The following is a 14,847-nucleotide window of genomic DNA, read 5'->3' as shown; positions in this document are numbered from 1 at the left end:
CAACTTTTGTGGCCAGTGGGGAATGCATGCATCGAATAGCTGCTGGTGGTGGGTGGACTACATTTCCCAAAAGAAAAGTCCGATGAAAACAACACTGTGGTCTCAACCTATCCCACCAGTGCAGGCAGCAAAACTAAGGCATGTGAAAGGCAGTGGACATTACAGACCTTCTAAAGTGTCTCAGAATTAGTCTGAGGACTTCTGCTGCCACAGGCACCCTCCCCCTCCTTTCTAACAAACATGGTGTCTTAGAATTAATTCTGATGTTTTAATCTTTAAAGCAGGAAGCAGTGAGAGCAATAAAACTTAATCAACAGAGTACTCATTTTATCAAGTAAATGGATAATTGTGACATTTGGCATTCTTAACAAGACTCTATTTCTTGAACATTTGCCTAATTATCTCCCCCCTTTAAAAATTCTGTTCAGATTCTGGTTTAGCAGTTCACCACATAAACAGATTCAGCTTTTCTGAAACATTCTATTATTGTTGTTGTTTTTGTTAGATAGCGCATTCTCTTGGAAATGTCAAGTATGTTGTCAAATATTGTACTAATTTCAGTTTCCTTTGTCACAGCCCTGGACTTTATTAAAAAACGATGTACCACGAGTAGGTCATTCCAGTAACCGGCTCTGTCCTAAAAAGCAACAGGATGACTCAGATGAGAGGCCAGAGAATCTCTGTATAGTTAAAGGGACTCTCTTAAGGTCCCTTTCAACTCTATTTTCTGGGTTTCTTGGATCAGCCATTTACAGCAATGGTGCCTTTGCATTCCAGAGGCATGCTTTTGGCAGTGAATCTGTGTCACGTAACTATAGTTGTCAGAAGCTAGGTGTTTGTCAGGCTCCCTTGTAAGTTCATGGAGCAAGAAACAGCATCTCCAGGTGGCAACTTACCCCTGACTTCTGTAATACCCAACCTTAGGATGAGTGGAACGTCACTCTGAAAAGTCTGCTTCTCCCAGCTGATTGAAGAAACACAGAAAAAATGGCTTAGACATTCAAGATCTAGACAGCAGAGATTAGGTAAAATTAGGCCTGCCTGAGGGAAGTGTCATTCTGTATCTGACAAGTTTGTTCAGGTTCCAAAAGTGACAGGACAAATGCATGGACTAAGAAATAAAAATACATCATCAATAGTTGTACAGCTGTAAATTGCTGATGACTGGCATGGTACTTGGGGCAGTTCCTCCACATATTAACTGTTCTTGTTCTCTTCCCTAAGCATCCAGTTCTGGCCCCTGTCAGAGAGAGGATTCTGGCAGGAAGGAGCTCTGGTCAGGCCTGCCATGAGTGCTACCACATTCCTGAATTCCACCTACGTTGAATATTTCATAGTATTCACTTAGGTGTAGTCAGAAGTGTTAGATATTGTGTGGTTTTGGAGGATTAGTACAAGGACTGTGTACCATCTGAGTTTCCTTTCTGCTTCAAATAGTCTGTAGACCATGTGCCAGTGCTCTGCGTGAAGTTGGCATTGAGCCCACAGACTGTGAGCTGGTTTCCTGAGTGGATGAGAAGGCAGGTTGCAAGCAAAAAAAAAAGCTATTTTTCAAAGCCTGTGGCTGGAGAATGAAAGACACAGATGTGTAAAGAAACCTGCATTATAGATCTAGACAGACATTAATGAGTGTGTGTCCTAACTATCATACCAAGGTTATAAGCCCCTGCTTACCTACAAGACAAATCTAGTTTGTCTAGCTCAAACACTGGCAGTTCAAACTCCCTCTTAATTACAAGATTTATGCCTTTGCCTTTATCCAAAGAGCTGATCTAAAGGAATGAAAGAGTAGTTCAGTCTCTTAAGTCCCCTTGCTTCTTGTTCTCATTATCATAAAGGTAAAGGTGCCAGTTAGAGTTGGTCAGACATTTTTATAATTACAGCTTTGAAATTTAATACTGAAGTGAATGTCTTACACTTTGTCACCTTTCGTTGCTCCATCAAATATTGTTTGTGATCTTCATAATGAAATTAATGTGGTGGGGTGCTGAAATACTTCAAATAGTTTGTCCTCGAGGTTTCCTCCTCTTGATCTCCATTTTTGTTTTAAAAAATTGCTTTCCAGTGGTGCAATGGTTTTTGAAGTTCTGGGAGTGTCCCCCTGTAGTTCAGATATTAGTCCCGAGCCATCCACAGGATAAGGGGTCACAGGCGTCTGTTATGCACGGCTGGAAATCTTCTGAATCTGCCAGCATCTCTGCCACTTGTGCCAGGGCCAGTGGAGAGCAAGGCTGGCTCATTTAGCGTATTGATGGCAGGGCACCTGGAGCTTTTCTTTCCTTCAGAACCTAATGTTCTTCCTTTTAGACTTTACTGGTCTATCAGAGTGTTTTAACATTGAGGCTTGTCTCACAGCTTCCAATTTATTCCAGGAAACATTTTGGTCCCACTGGATTTGGTAGGAAGAATCTCAAAGTTACTCCAAGTGGAGCTACAAACATCTTGTCTCTTGCACCTCTGACCTCGTAGATGATCTTGTTCTTTCCCCTCTTCCTTCTCCTCTGTCCTTTTCAAATACACTCTCACTTTCTCACAGGCATTTCATCCCCTCAGCAGTCCTACAAATGCTTTACATGCTCTGCACTCTGCTGGTAAGTGCCCACTTGGTGGTTGTTTGTGCTGGAGTAGCTTGCTCGTTACCTGGTGTGTCCTGGCAGGTGGGGTGTCCTTCTTCAGAAAGAGGTGAAGAAGCACTGCTGTCCTTGCACACAGAGATCAGTAATTTCCTTATCAGTGGTGCAGTGGCTTTAGCGCTTCTTTGTTGCCTGCCTACTGAGACTGACAGTTAGGATTATTGTGTACATTCAGAGAGAAGTAAGAAGAACATAACAAGTTCCCTGTGCCTCAGAAGTTACTGCTTTTACAACACTGACCCTGCTAGGTAGGCATATATGGCTAATATGAAGAAAATAAATTGGAATGTGTTTGTTTTGAGAATACAACATCACTGAATAGATTTAATTTCATTGCAACATTATCAACATTGATAGCAAGTATCTTTAAGGCAGAACAGAAGGGTAATGTATTTCTTCTTTTCCTCTTCATACTGTCTTCTCTTCTATTTGATCCTGCTGCTGTAGACTGAGAACCTTTGTGCAAAGCACAGACACAACTTCAGGTCTTATCAGATTACTCAGTGCCTAGCAAAACCGGATTTTAATGGGTGCCTGATGTCATGTTGGAAAACCATGATTTTGTGCTGCTCCATGGCAACATTATTTTCACATTCAAATCAGCTTGCATGCTGATTGGATCAAAACCTGGATCTCATTTTTAGACGATCTAGGAATCTTTTAATAATGCTGTACTGAAAGCATTGATTACGGTTATATGGTTATATGTCCAGCAAGGTTAGCATACCTTTTTGAATTAAAACAAATTACAAATCTCTCTTGAACCACACTTGTTTGCAGTAGCACAGATAAACCTGTGTACATGATACTTTTTGGGTAGTATGTTTCTGCTTTGTTCCACCTAAGCAGTCAGATGGAATCGAAAGGAAAGTCCTCTGATGTAAATACAACAAAAATACACACGGCTTTTATGGCTGTGCCTACCAAGCAGTGAAGAGGCACAGCATGAACACAGTTACCAGAAAGTATCCTGTACACTAAGGGCACTTCTGCAAATGGGCAGGCTTCAGAGGAATTCACAACACACCTCTGTTTCAAAACCTCCATTAAAACAAATACTTTTCTGCTTACCTGTGGCCTTTCTGGAGTTTTTTGGAAGAGTATTCATATTTATCCTAACCACGTGGGAGGAAATTCAGCTCCACTCAAGAGCCAGAAAAAGGTATAGACAACCGTTTATGTCTCACTTAAAGCCTTGTTTTGAAGGTTTAAGTGCAATTTTCTACACGGAGATGAATTTTATTCTCCAGTAGTTCTAAGTATGCTGTTAAAATTGGCTATATGTCACACTGAAGGGACAGCTCATCTCATGCTCCCTGTGATGTTCCTTAACCTTTTTTACACATACAATACCTACAAAGTGCCTTTACCCAGAGCAGAATTGCATCTTGCTTGCTTCCTACCTTCTTTCAATAATAAATAGGCCATATTTGGTTGGTCAGAACAATTCTCGAATTTGAGATTAATTCAGCAAATTACGTTGGCTGAAACAAACAAACAAAAACAACTAAAAAGAAGAGATGGAAATGTTGACAAGAATAGTTCTGATATTGTCCAAACATGAGTATTTCAGCATTAGAGATTTGATTCAGAAAGGAACTTAGATACCACTTGTAACAATAAAGAAGGGGATAATACCTTCCTTTTCTCCATTAATAGCCCATATTCCAGTGGTTTTGCTTGGGCTTTAGGTGATGAAGTTTTAAATCCAGGCTGAACCTAAATCACAATGGTGGTTCTCACATCTTGGAACAGCCCTTATTGCTCATCTCTAGGACATTGTCTGTTGACTCCTCCTGATGTTACATTTTTACAGCACAGTAATACAGAAGCATTTATTGCAGCAGATAAGAGAGGCTGGATAGCTTCCTTTCAAGTAAGACCTGAAACCATTCGGCGTGCTCCTCTCTCATCAAACAAGTACTTGAATATGCTCTATATTAAAGATAATTTTCAAATTGAAAACACTTTAGTGTTGAGTCAAAATAGGTTTTCACTTTCTTGGTTTGGTGGCTGAACCAGAAAAATCGGATATTTTTGCTTTTTATTCATGACTGGGAAGAGCTTCAGAAGAATATGCTTTTAGTAATGCACATATTAATTATAATATGCACTATTTAGTGCTAGAGCAAGAAGCTTTAAGCAGGTCAAACAGTAGTTTAAGTAGAGTATATTATGCAGACATAGCTATTTCAGCTGCAAACTCCTACAAAAGGTAAAACTGATGTAAAATCTTACAGACTTTTAATGAACAAGATATAGCTGAATCACCTTAACATATTGCAGGGTAACAGACCTGGCCTGTAAAAATCTTCTGTGAATCATTTTCCAGTTTTCCAAGGCACAGTAAACAAACCAAGAATTAGGCTTGTTAAAATAATTAAGATAAACCAAGTACAGAATAGCCCTCAGCTCCAGGTTCGGTGAAAATTCTGTCATTAAAACAACAGGCTGGAGGGAGAACCATTACTATGTAAACTGCTGGTCAACCTCCGCCACAGCTGTAACCCCTTTTCTGGCTATGGCAAGAAAAAGATAGAATTTGGTGCCTGAGAAATGGATCTGATGACGATAGTTACTGAAAACCAGGTGTGCTATTTCCTTTGTTAAAATCCTGCTACACAGTAACTTTTTGCAGGTTCCCAAGAAGTATTCCTTTTCATACAAAACTTTATCTTTGGTGTAGAATCTGTACTTTTCATCTTGTGGCTATGGAAGTTTGCTGAAGTAGGAAAAATTAAATAGCTTCTGTATCTTTTTGTTGTTAGAGGGATGTACCCCGGAAGATCCCCAAAAATATGTTCCTTAACATAGGCTGACTTTCCCTCTGCCTCCAGCATTTACAACTCTCCTCTGTCCAGCTAGTCTATTATGTTTGAAATTAAACTTCTGCTAGCATTTTGGCTAGCATGGTTCAGTTGTCTTACAAGACTTCCCCACATATAAGGTATCCTCTTTTTAACAGTTGTATCAGCTATCTCAAGCAAATTTTACTATATACCAGCTTCTCCTTCCCTGCCTGTCACCCTCAGGAAACAACATTAAGGGCTTCTGCTTGAATTGTCACCATTTCCATTGGGTTGCTAAGCACATTTTAAATATATGCTGTCATTTCTTTCTTCAATTTCTTTCTCCCTCCTCTCTTTTCCTCCCTTTGTCTCCAATTCCATTTATGATACGCTTGTAGAGTTGTTCTTCAGCTTCATTAGAGCATTGATTTTTTTTTTTTTTTTTGGTTAATTTATCTAATTCCCAGTCAAATGAGGACATGATACTTGTAAATCATTTAGTTTCTCATTAATCTCTTCCAGTGCTGGCTCCATTTTTCAGCTGTCTTCCTATTTACTATCTCTAGTGAAAAATATCCAGTGTTCCCATCACTTGTCACAAGTAATGTCACGGTTGCTGTGGATCCATTGGCCTGAATAATCAACATGATTTTTTTTTTATTACAAATCAAAATATTTGCTGCTGCTGTGGAAAGCCGCATCTTAAATCCCATGCAAGGAAGTTCACTAAATGAAATGCAATAAACAGAAGATCTAAAGCCTGCCCTGTTACTTTGTGCCAAATCTTATTCATTAGTTTTTCTTTAACAATAACTGTAGAATTTTAAGACGTTGTTTGAAAGAGCAGAAATCCTAAGAGCTGCATCCTTATGCCTTGATACCTCTCTGGCAGAGATACTGTTGAGATGACAGGAATAAGGACTTCAGCATTCACTTAAGAGACGCAAATATCAACTTAGTCAAACCCACAGAAAAAGAATTCTCTGCTGCTATCCTTGACTATAAAACACTGGTATTACACCAGACTTACAAGCTGCTTATAGGTAGACTTGCAGGCCAGGCAGGGTGCCTGCTCATATAGCAAACTAGCAAGAAAATAATTTTCTCCTGAAATGAAGAAGTGCTTTTCAGGACCATAGGTGGTAGTCCCCCTTCTGGCTCAGCACCAAATGGTTCCCTAGCAGAGTAGGAAAGAGAATTAGGCTAAATTCCTGCTGAAGGGAAGGGTTGTCATTGCCCATAGCCATTACATTAGTTTTATTGTTGAGGTAGAAAGGGCCTCACCTTTAATGTCCCCTGGCCAAATCTATCCTTCAGCTGCATAACAACAATAGACTCTTCTGTCCCCTAATATTGCTCTGTACTATATGACAGCTTTTCAAAGTGGCTTTCATTGCATTTCAGAGATGTTTGTGGCTTATTTCTGTATAAGCATATATACACTTTGTGATCTTTAGATCATTAACCTCGGCCATTGTTGTTGTTTTATTTTGAAAAGAGATTTTGCCAATAGACTCTTGGTGTCACTCATCCTGACATTTTCCATAGACTTTGTGCAATGGGCACGGAAAACAATTTCAATGCCATGGTTATTTTAGTTGCCACTCAGTGACTCGTCTTCCTCTGGCTGTAATGGGATTTAAGAAGCATTTAATGTTCTCTGCTATTGTACGGGGCAGTTACTTAGCCAATAGAATGATAAGCATCTTAGACTTACTATAGATAGAGCTGTTAGGCTGATGGTCAGGATTAAAACGTGTACACATTTTGTATTTGAGATAGCAAGTAATTAATATTGCCCCTTCAAGAACACAAGTCCTACGGAGGGAAGATTAGGCCACATTGTTTCTTCATGTGGCAAAAATATCAGACGAGATGGAAGAAACGGGTGAAGCTTTGTTTGTAAAGTATGCACTGGTTAAATTGCTGCCCCTTGCTGATCAGCCTAATCCTTTTAATGAGGCTAGGTAAGCAAAAAGGAGGCAGTAATGATGCTGATGACTCAGAGATTTCTGTCTGTGAAGGAAAACAAGCAGAAGATGCTTGTCTAAACAGTACAGCACAGTGACTTTCCAGATGTCCTTTTCACCTACAAAATGGTTGCTGGATGGCAAGCTAACAAAACTCAGAGGCTCCCAGTGCCCCGGGTACAAGTGCTAGAATACAAATCAATATACCATAAGAGTGTGAGATTTGTTGTGTTTCAGCCACCCTTCGGCTTGCAGTATGCATTTTTCTTAAGCCTGGATTTCTATTGGCTCTCTTTGTTTAAATAATGATGCAGCAGCACAAACAGCTCGGAGGGTAGGACCAGCACACAGAGGCACTAGGGCACTTTGTTCTGCTTTGTTCTGGTGGGATTTAACCCATCTTTCTTGATGAAGCTACCCTGATCTGAGGATAAGGGATAGTACTTCTTTTACACCCCCTCATTTGGGATTTTTTTTTTTTTTTTGGTAAAATAATTAAAGATTTCTGGGGTATGCTTTGCATGTAGTGATCCCCCCTTGGAAAGTCCTGGGACACCATCCTTCACCAATGCTGATTTCCCTGTTTATTGTAATTTTTCATTGCAAAATTTGTAGTCACTTCTATTGACCTGGGACTGCAAACTCCCTGGGGAGAATCCTGACCACTAGGTGACAGAATCAGGTTATGTTCCTTCACCTAACTAGCTTTAAATTTTTTTTTATGCAAAGTGAAGCAGACTCAGTCAGAGACATGATAAGGACTCCTGCTCCACAAAATAGCCAAACACTTGTGGTAAGAGCAGTTTTTTGGAGAGGCCAGTTAAAACCCATCAGGCAGAAGATGGCTTTGAATGTGGGTTTTCTGACACTTCATTTGCTGAATCTACCACTAGATTGTGATATAAAAGGGGAAGCAATAGTTCATCTGCTAGTCGTGCTTCAAAAGGCAGGAGTAACAGTCTTCCTTTAGACATGCTGATAGGCCACCACCTGGATGACCCCTCAACTGGAACACCAACTGGTGGGACCCAGTGATTGTCAAGGGATGTTAAGTATCTGTGTGCATGGCCAGAAGTGCTCTAGATGCTTGGGGAACGCACACATTTACACCTGAGTCCCTTGAGGGACTTGAGGATTTACATGCTAACTGGGGAAGGAGGCAGCCAGCAGTTTTATGTATCTTAACTTCAGGGTTGGGTGGTAAATACAGAGATAAGTGAAATGTAGATGCCCTGGACTTTTTGTGCATCTGGTACTTAGTAGCTTTATCACTTGAACAACATGGCCTTCTGCCATTGCAACCTCATGCCAAGAAAACCACAGTGATGTATGTTTGGTGCCAGCTGTACAAGTTACACAAAGAAAACTAGTTAGAGGAAAGTTTAGAAAATCTGAATGATTTCTGCAGGGGATTTTTTTTTTCACCTGCAAGGCTTAATTAGTAGGACTCCAGATTGTAATAGTGCAGTGCTTGAAAACACGTTGGATTGCATTGAGGCATGTGTTTTTTATGGGGTGCTTTCATATGCAAGTTTTGATGATATAGTGAAGTTGTTGAAAAATCCAGCAGCACTTCCTCAGACAGCTACAGCTCATGCACACTGCTTTGGACAGGATCAGAACCCATTCCATTGCAGGCCAGAAAGTTTCACATTTGACTTCTTTTTCTTCATACAGTTCTTACAACAATTTTATTTTTGAAATTGTCATATAGAAATCTACATGACCTTTACTATAATCTCAGATAGTTGTAGTAGGCTCAGTACAATATGCGTTTAAATGTACAAGGTAGGTGAGAATGTCACATGCAGCACTGAACATCTCTGTGCTTTGCCTGGGGAGCTGTTAGCCTACTAGGCACAAGAAAGCAGAACAGAGCACAGTGCATTTCACAGTGCATAAGGCTAGCTGAGGACTTGGTAATATTTTTCACTATCTATCAACACTATAAAGCAAAAATACTAGTATACATATTTCTAGGCAACTGTGCATTTTTGCACATTGGTAAATACCATAATTCTCTTCTGCTTGTCAAGATGTACTACCTACGAGTGTGGGGCTTCTGAGGAGCCCATTTAAAAACATAATTTTCCAAACTGGATTGGCACTTACATGGCCCCCTGTAAGCAAGTCATTGAGACTGCAGTTTTGAAATCCTGCTAAAAAAGGCAGTATCTCTCTTCTGACATGTCTGTGCACTTACTGCTGAAAACCAGTTAAACCAAGGGAATATTTATAGCACCAGTGAGAGAATAAAGTTGGTCACTTAACTGTGACAGCCCATTTCAGTCTTGTCAGCTGTCTCCTTTCTTAGCTGAAAATCAGAAAGCAAGTTCCATCCAATGGTGGCTTCATGCTGCTCTCTGCTAGCTGAAGCTTCAGTCAATGTCAATGTGAGTCGGCTATTAGACCCTTCCATCTGTACTGGCTGCAGCTCCTGCTCTTGATCCCTGATCTCTTGCATGTAACATCCACTTGTCCTCTTGATTGTGTAATGCTTCATGCAAGTTTTCTAGTCCATCTGTGCACAGGAGATTTTAAGTATATGCTAATTTTATTGTAAATTATTGACAAGATGAATATGGAAAGATCTGTTTGTATAATGCTTCTGATACTGGAGATATTTGATCAGAAGTTTTCCATCAAGGAAGCCTCTTGACCTGTTTTCCTCTCTTTGTATTCTTCATTGAGAGCGCCTCCTGCTTGGCAAGTGGTCTGAGAAAGTGAGAACTAGTCCCTACAGCATTCAGAGCTGCAAATACATGAGAGGTACAATCAGGTTTAGGCAGCTCAGGCTGACTCATTATGTTGGTGTTTGCACATTTAGCTCTGTGGTGACTACCAACAGTTCCTTTTCTGCAGTTTAGGATGGGGAGGCTCGGTGAACACCTTCTGAGACATGCTCAAGAGAGCTCAAAGAACAGTGTTTAAGGTGGTTGGACCATAAGTGAATTTCCTTAGCTAAACCTAGTAGCAATCCTTCTTTGACCTTTCAGTTACTGTGGGTTGTTATTAGGATTATTTTTAGGATGTTATTAGGATGATTGTCATCAGGATTAAGGGCCCCAAGCTCTTTTTCTAAAAGGATAACGACTTCTTTTTATTTTACATTAAGGAAAACACAGACCTGTCAAATCTCATGGTTGCTCAAGAGGCTCCTTCCATGGAGTCACATCTTTTTTTCCTCACCTGCCTGTCCTTTGTCTCAGCCATCCACTATATAGCACCCTGCCCTTTCTTCTGCTTTCTGGAATCTGAAAATGGAGGATGTGCATGACTAATGTGATCTTTAATCTGCCAGTAGTTGCACCTGGTGCATGGGTTTGTGGAGGGTCAAGGCCATGGTGCTACCATGAAGCACAAATATGCTCTCTCACTGAGATCCGCTATTTGAAAGAGGCTTCCAGAAAGTCTTCAGCAGGAGCCTTTTGCCAAGATCCCTCTATCGTCCACTGAAGGCACTGGGACTTGAATATTGGGAAAGAAGCAGCTTGCAAAGAAACCAAACCAGGCCAATCTCCTTCAGTGAAGGCTACGTGAATACCTTCCTTAGTAGCCAGTAGTGACTCTGATACAAAATGTTTGCTATGTTAAGGAGTCTGAAGGCACAATGCACAGAAAACAGGTACTTTGGGAGCATAAATCAGAGAATTTGGGAATATTACCAGTGTCCCCTCTGCAGATCCCTGTTGATTATCTGTGCTGTAGAGAATACAGTTTTTATTTCCCTCCCGCAAACCGATCTTGTACACACTTGTTTTGACATACAAACTTTCTAAAAAAATTTGATTTATTTCTTTCAGGACCCACGGCTGTAATGCTGACACCGAGTTCCTCCAGTTAGCTGCCAGAAATTAAATCCAGTTTCTTTTCTCTCCCATAGTGTCTGAGCACAGATACCCTAAACACTGAATTCTGGGAACTGGATTCTGAACTTAGTCTTGGCCTCTCAATCTGTATGCACATACCCAATGGGTACTATGTCCTTATGTGCTCTGAACTGGTATCTCTGCTTAGGGATTCTTGTCTGATATTTCTGGGACTTGGAATTTGCTCTTTCGGATTCTGTTGGCAGAAAGACCTGAACTTGGCCCTCTGCCAGCTTCCTTTAGCCTTTGCAGTGGTATGTTCTTTCCTGCGACCCATTTTCATCTCAGCTCTCTGGGAGAACTCTGCGACTTTTCTCATCTTTTGCCCTCTGGTTTTGCAAGGACTTTGACCTGATTGTGATCTGCACAGGTTGTTGGTATTGCAGGGAATGGGATTTCTGAGAAATCTTGCTCTTGACGTTCTTCTTTTTTCCCCATTTCCTTTCCATCTTAGTACCTTTGCTTTTTACTTGGACTCAATATCTCATGCAACTTCACTTGCTCATTTCACAGCATTTCATTTACCTGCTGATGCTAAATGAATTCCAAATGTCTTGCAGAGCCCTGACTCAGTTGTAACATTATGAAAATATCAATATGGAGAACATTTCCTGAAGAGGAATCAAAACAAAAGTTAGATACTGTCTTATTATTGTTTTAAAACCCCCTAAAATACTCACCTCCTTTGCACTTGGGCATAGATTGATTGCTGGAGCTGAAAATGTCCTTGTTAGATTAAACACTGTGGAAAAAGTTCACATGAGATCATTAATTACTTCAAAATACAACAGTTAATTTTAGTTTTCCTTCCTCTTGAAAAAAATTTAATTTGGTGATCTAAACTGTGATGATTTGAATTCTTTCAGTACAAGTTTTACAGATTTCCTGAGCAGTGTCAGATGATTTTCATTGTTGGAAAATGTTCTAGTTCTATCACACCTAAATATATACCCATTCTCTTTCAGACAACTTTTTAAAAATAAGTCCCCTTGATCAAGTTTCAATTATTATAATTGCTTCAGTCTCAGGGAGGAGACTCACTGAGCTCAGAGCAAGATCAGAGCCCTTCTTCTAGTAGACAAGTAGACAGTATGTAAGTGTACTGTAAAGCCTAAGATGCATCCAAGGTTGGCCTCCCTCTCTGACTACCAGCGGATTCAACACAAAGCCAACTAGAGGGCTTTCCAGGTGGCAATTAGTATGGCAATTTGTCCTGAAGATGGACCTCTGCTGCACAGTACTGTAGGGGCAGTGGCTGTGTCTCTAATGCTAGATAAAACAGGCCAGGGAGCATTCTCTTCACTTAGGCCAGGTAGCGTAGCCTAGCTCGTGTTCACATGCCTAAATTCTTGTTCCCTCTTCAAACATGGTGACTGAGACCAAATGATTTAATAAGGACATGTCAATACTGTTCCAACCCCAAAACTGAGTCCAGATAGGATGTGGGAGAGTGGGAGTTAGTGTGGGTGAGAACTGGGCTCGGAGCATGCTAATGCCTAAATGACATTGAAGATCAGGGACCAGAACACAGGTTGGTACCTGGCCCTGCTTAGCTAAATGGTTAGCTAACCATTTCCAGCAATAATAAAGAAACTGTGAAGAAAAGGTGTGAATACTTACTCCACTTACTCCATTTGCTTTGAATTGGTTTCATAGTGTGTGACTATGAATGTGCAAGTGGTATAAGACTGGAAATCCTTTGCTCTGTCAAGGGAAAAAAAACGATGAACACACGGTGCCTCTGCCTTAGAAGTGTTGCCTCACTTTGAATCCTAAATAATTTCTTTTTGGACTGAAATAGTTTATTCCCATGGAAACTCTGCATTTGCATGTTGCTGCTCTGAGCCAAGTCCTTTCAGGTTTTTGCCTTGAGGTACCCTGTCCTGTACAATTCTGATCATGTAGCCGTAATCCTGTGCTTCGTACAAGCCTTCCTTTACATTCCTAAAAATGCACGTTTTCTAGCTCAGTTATAAGATGACCCAACAAATGTATCTCCTGTAACCCTATCTATTTGTTCAATGGTCAGTGCAGCCCAGCAATAAATGCCAGAAATTTCACTCTCTCATTTTCAATTGCAGAGGAAAGAAGCAGAAGTTCAACACATGGCATGTCAGGGACAGACAGAGAAACATAGGCCTAATTAGCATTCCCTTGGTGATTTTCATTCAGTTCATTTTTTTATATCTTGACAGGTCAGTATGTTTTTCATAGGTCTCTGATCTGAAAGTCCTAAGTGTCAAAATGGATCAGTGTTCTCTTCTTCTGTGTTGCAAGTGTTAATTTATTTTTCTGCTTTTAAAAGAATAATGATAATCCACTCACTGGGGTTAAAATATAAAGGCACCTGGAAATTCTCAATCATATTTTTCTGATAAACAATGAAGTTGATAACATATTTGAAATATGTGGTGGTTTTTTAGTAGTATTTGGTCATTTGGAGGTAATTTTATTTATCCAGGAGGAGGTACGAGGAAAGAGCTTATTATGGTACAGTTTCGTGTGTGATTGTCCCCAATCCTGCAACTTGATCTTTGCAGAGGGACTTCTCTGCATGCTGTATAGAGGCACTCGATGTCATGGAGGATGTTTCTGTATTATGTAATGAAACTCAACACATAGATCTCGGAGGTACTAGCTGGCCTGCACTCACACTTGCAGATGGAGCAGAGATGCTAGCCCAGCACTCTGCAGAGCCCTCAATCAAGCAATACTGTCAAAGATCCACTGGTTATGATCAGGGTGAAACGCTTCACTGAAGTGAGGCCTAGACTATGAAGGTTGGGAGTCAGTGGTCTGCAACGTGCCATATTGAAGGCTTTTGTAACACTTTGAATTCCCAGCTGAGTTTTTCACAGGAGTGGCCAAAGTGTTGTCAAATGCATGGGGATAGTCCTGCAAAAGCATTTGACTTTGACATGGTCCTCCTCAGCCAGAAAACAAAGGTCCACTCTACTCTCCATCCATACACAGAGTCTGTACAGTTTCATAATAGGTAATAAAGTATAATAAGTAGCAAGTAATAATTCCTTATGACAAGGGGGACACTCCTGACAGGCTTGTTCAGAGAATGACAAATTGATCTATTCTGCCTGTGCCTGAAGAGAGAGGAGGACAGGAGGGTGCCGCACTGGGTAACGGCAGAGTACGGTCCTGGTGGTGAACCTGAACTGGATGCAGTGAGCACTACAGCTTAAGGAGTAGAGAGAGGCAACCTTGCCCACAATCCTTCCTCATCTGGAGCTAGACTGCTAATTTCCTTTCATCACAGATAGCTCTACTCAGACTATAGCCAAGCAAGGGAAGGTGACAAGTGATAACAACTTATCGCCCATTTGGTGAAGCTGCTAGAACTGTGTGTTTGCAGTTAAGGCTAAGTCAGTTGCTAAGAAAACAGCGGCACTGGTTTAACTTCTTATAGTCTCTTTGCTGTTGGCTACCCTCCCTCTGCCAGCACACTATTGCTGTAGGTAGACATGGCAGAAAGAAATGTGTTCCTGTGCCTCCACCATGCTCATCCACAGTCTGTCATCTGAGTGGAAACCCGTGTTCTTTGGTATCACAAAGTATCAGGTGCACTGGGAGA

Source organism: Leptosomus discolor, chromosome 7 (assembly GCF_034619465.1).
Source record: "Leptosomus discolor isolate bLepDis1 chromosome 7, bLepDis1.hap2, whole genome shotgun sequence".
Lineage (NCBI taxonomy): Eukaryota > Metazoa > Chordata > Aves > Leptosomiformes > Leptosomidae > Leptosomus > Leptosomus discolor.
Note: the sequence above shows the minus strand (reverse complement) of the source record.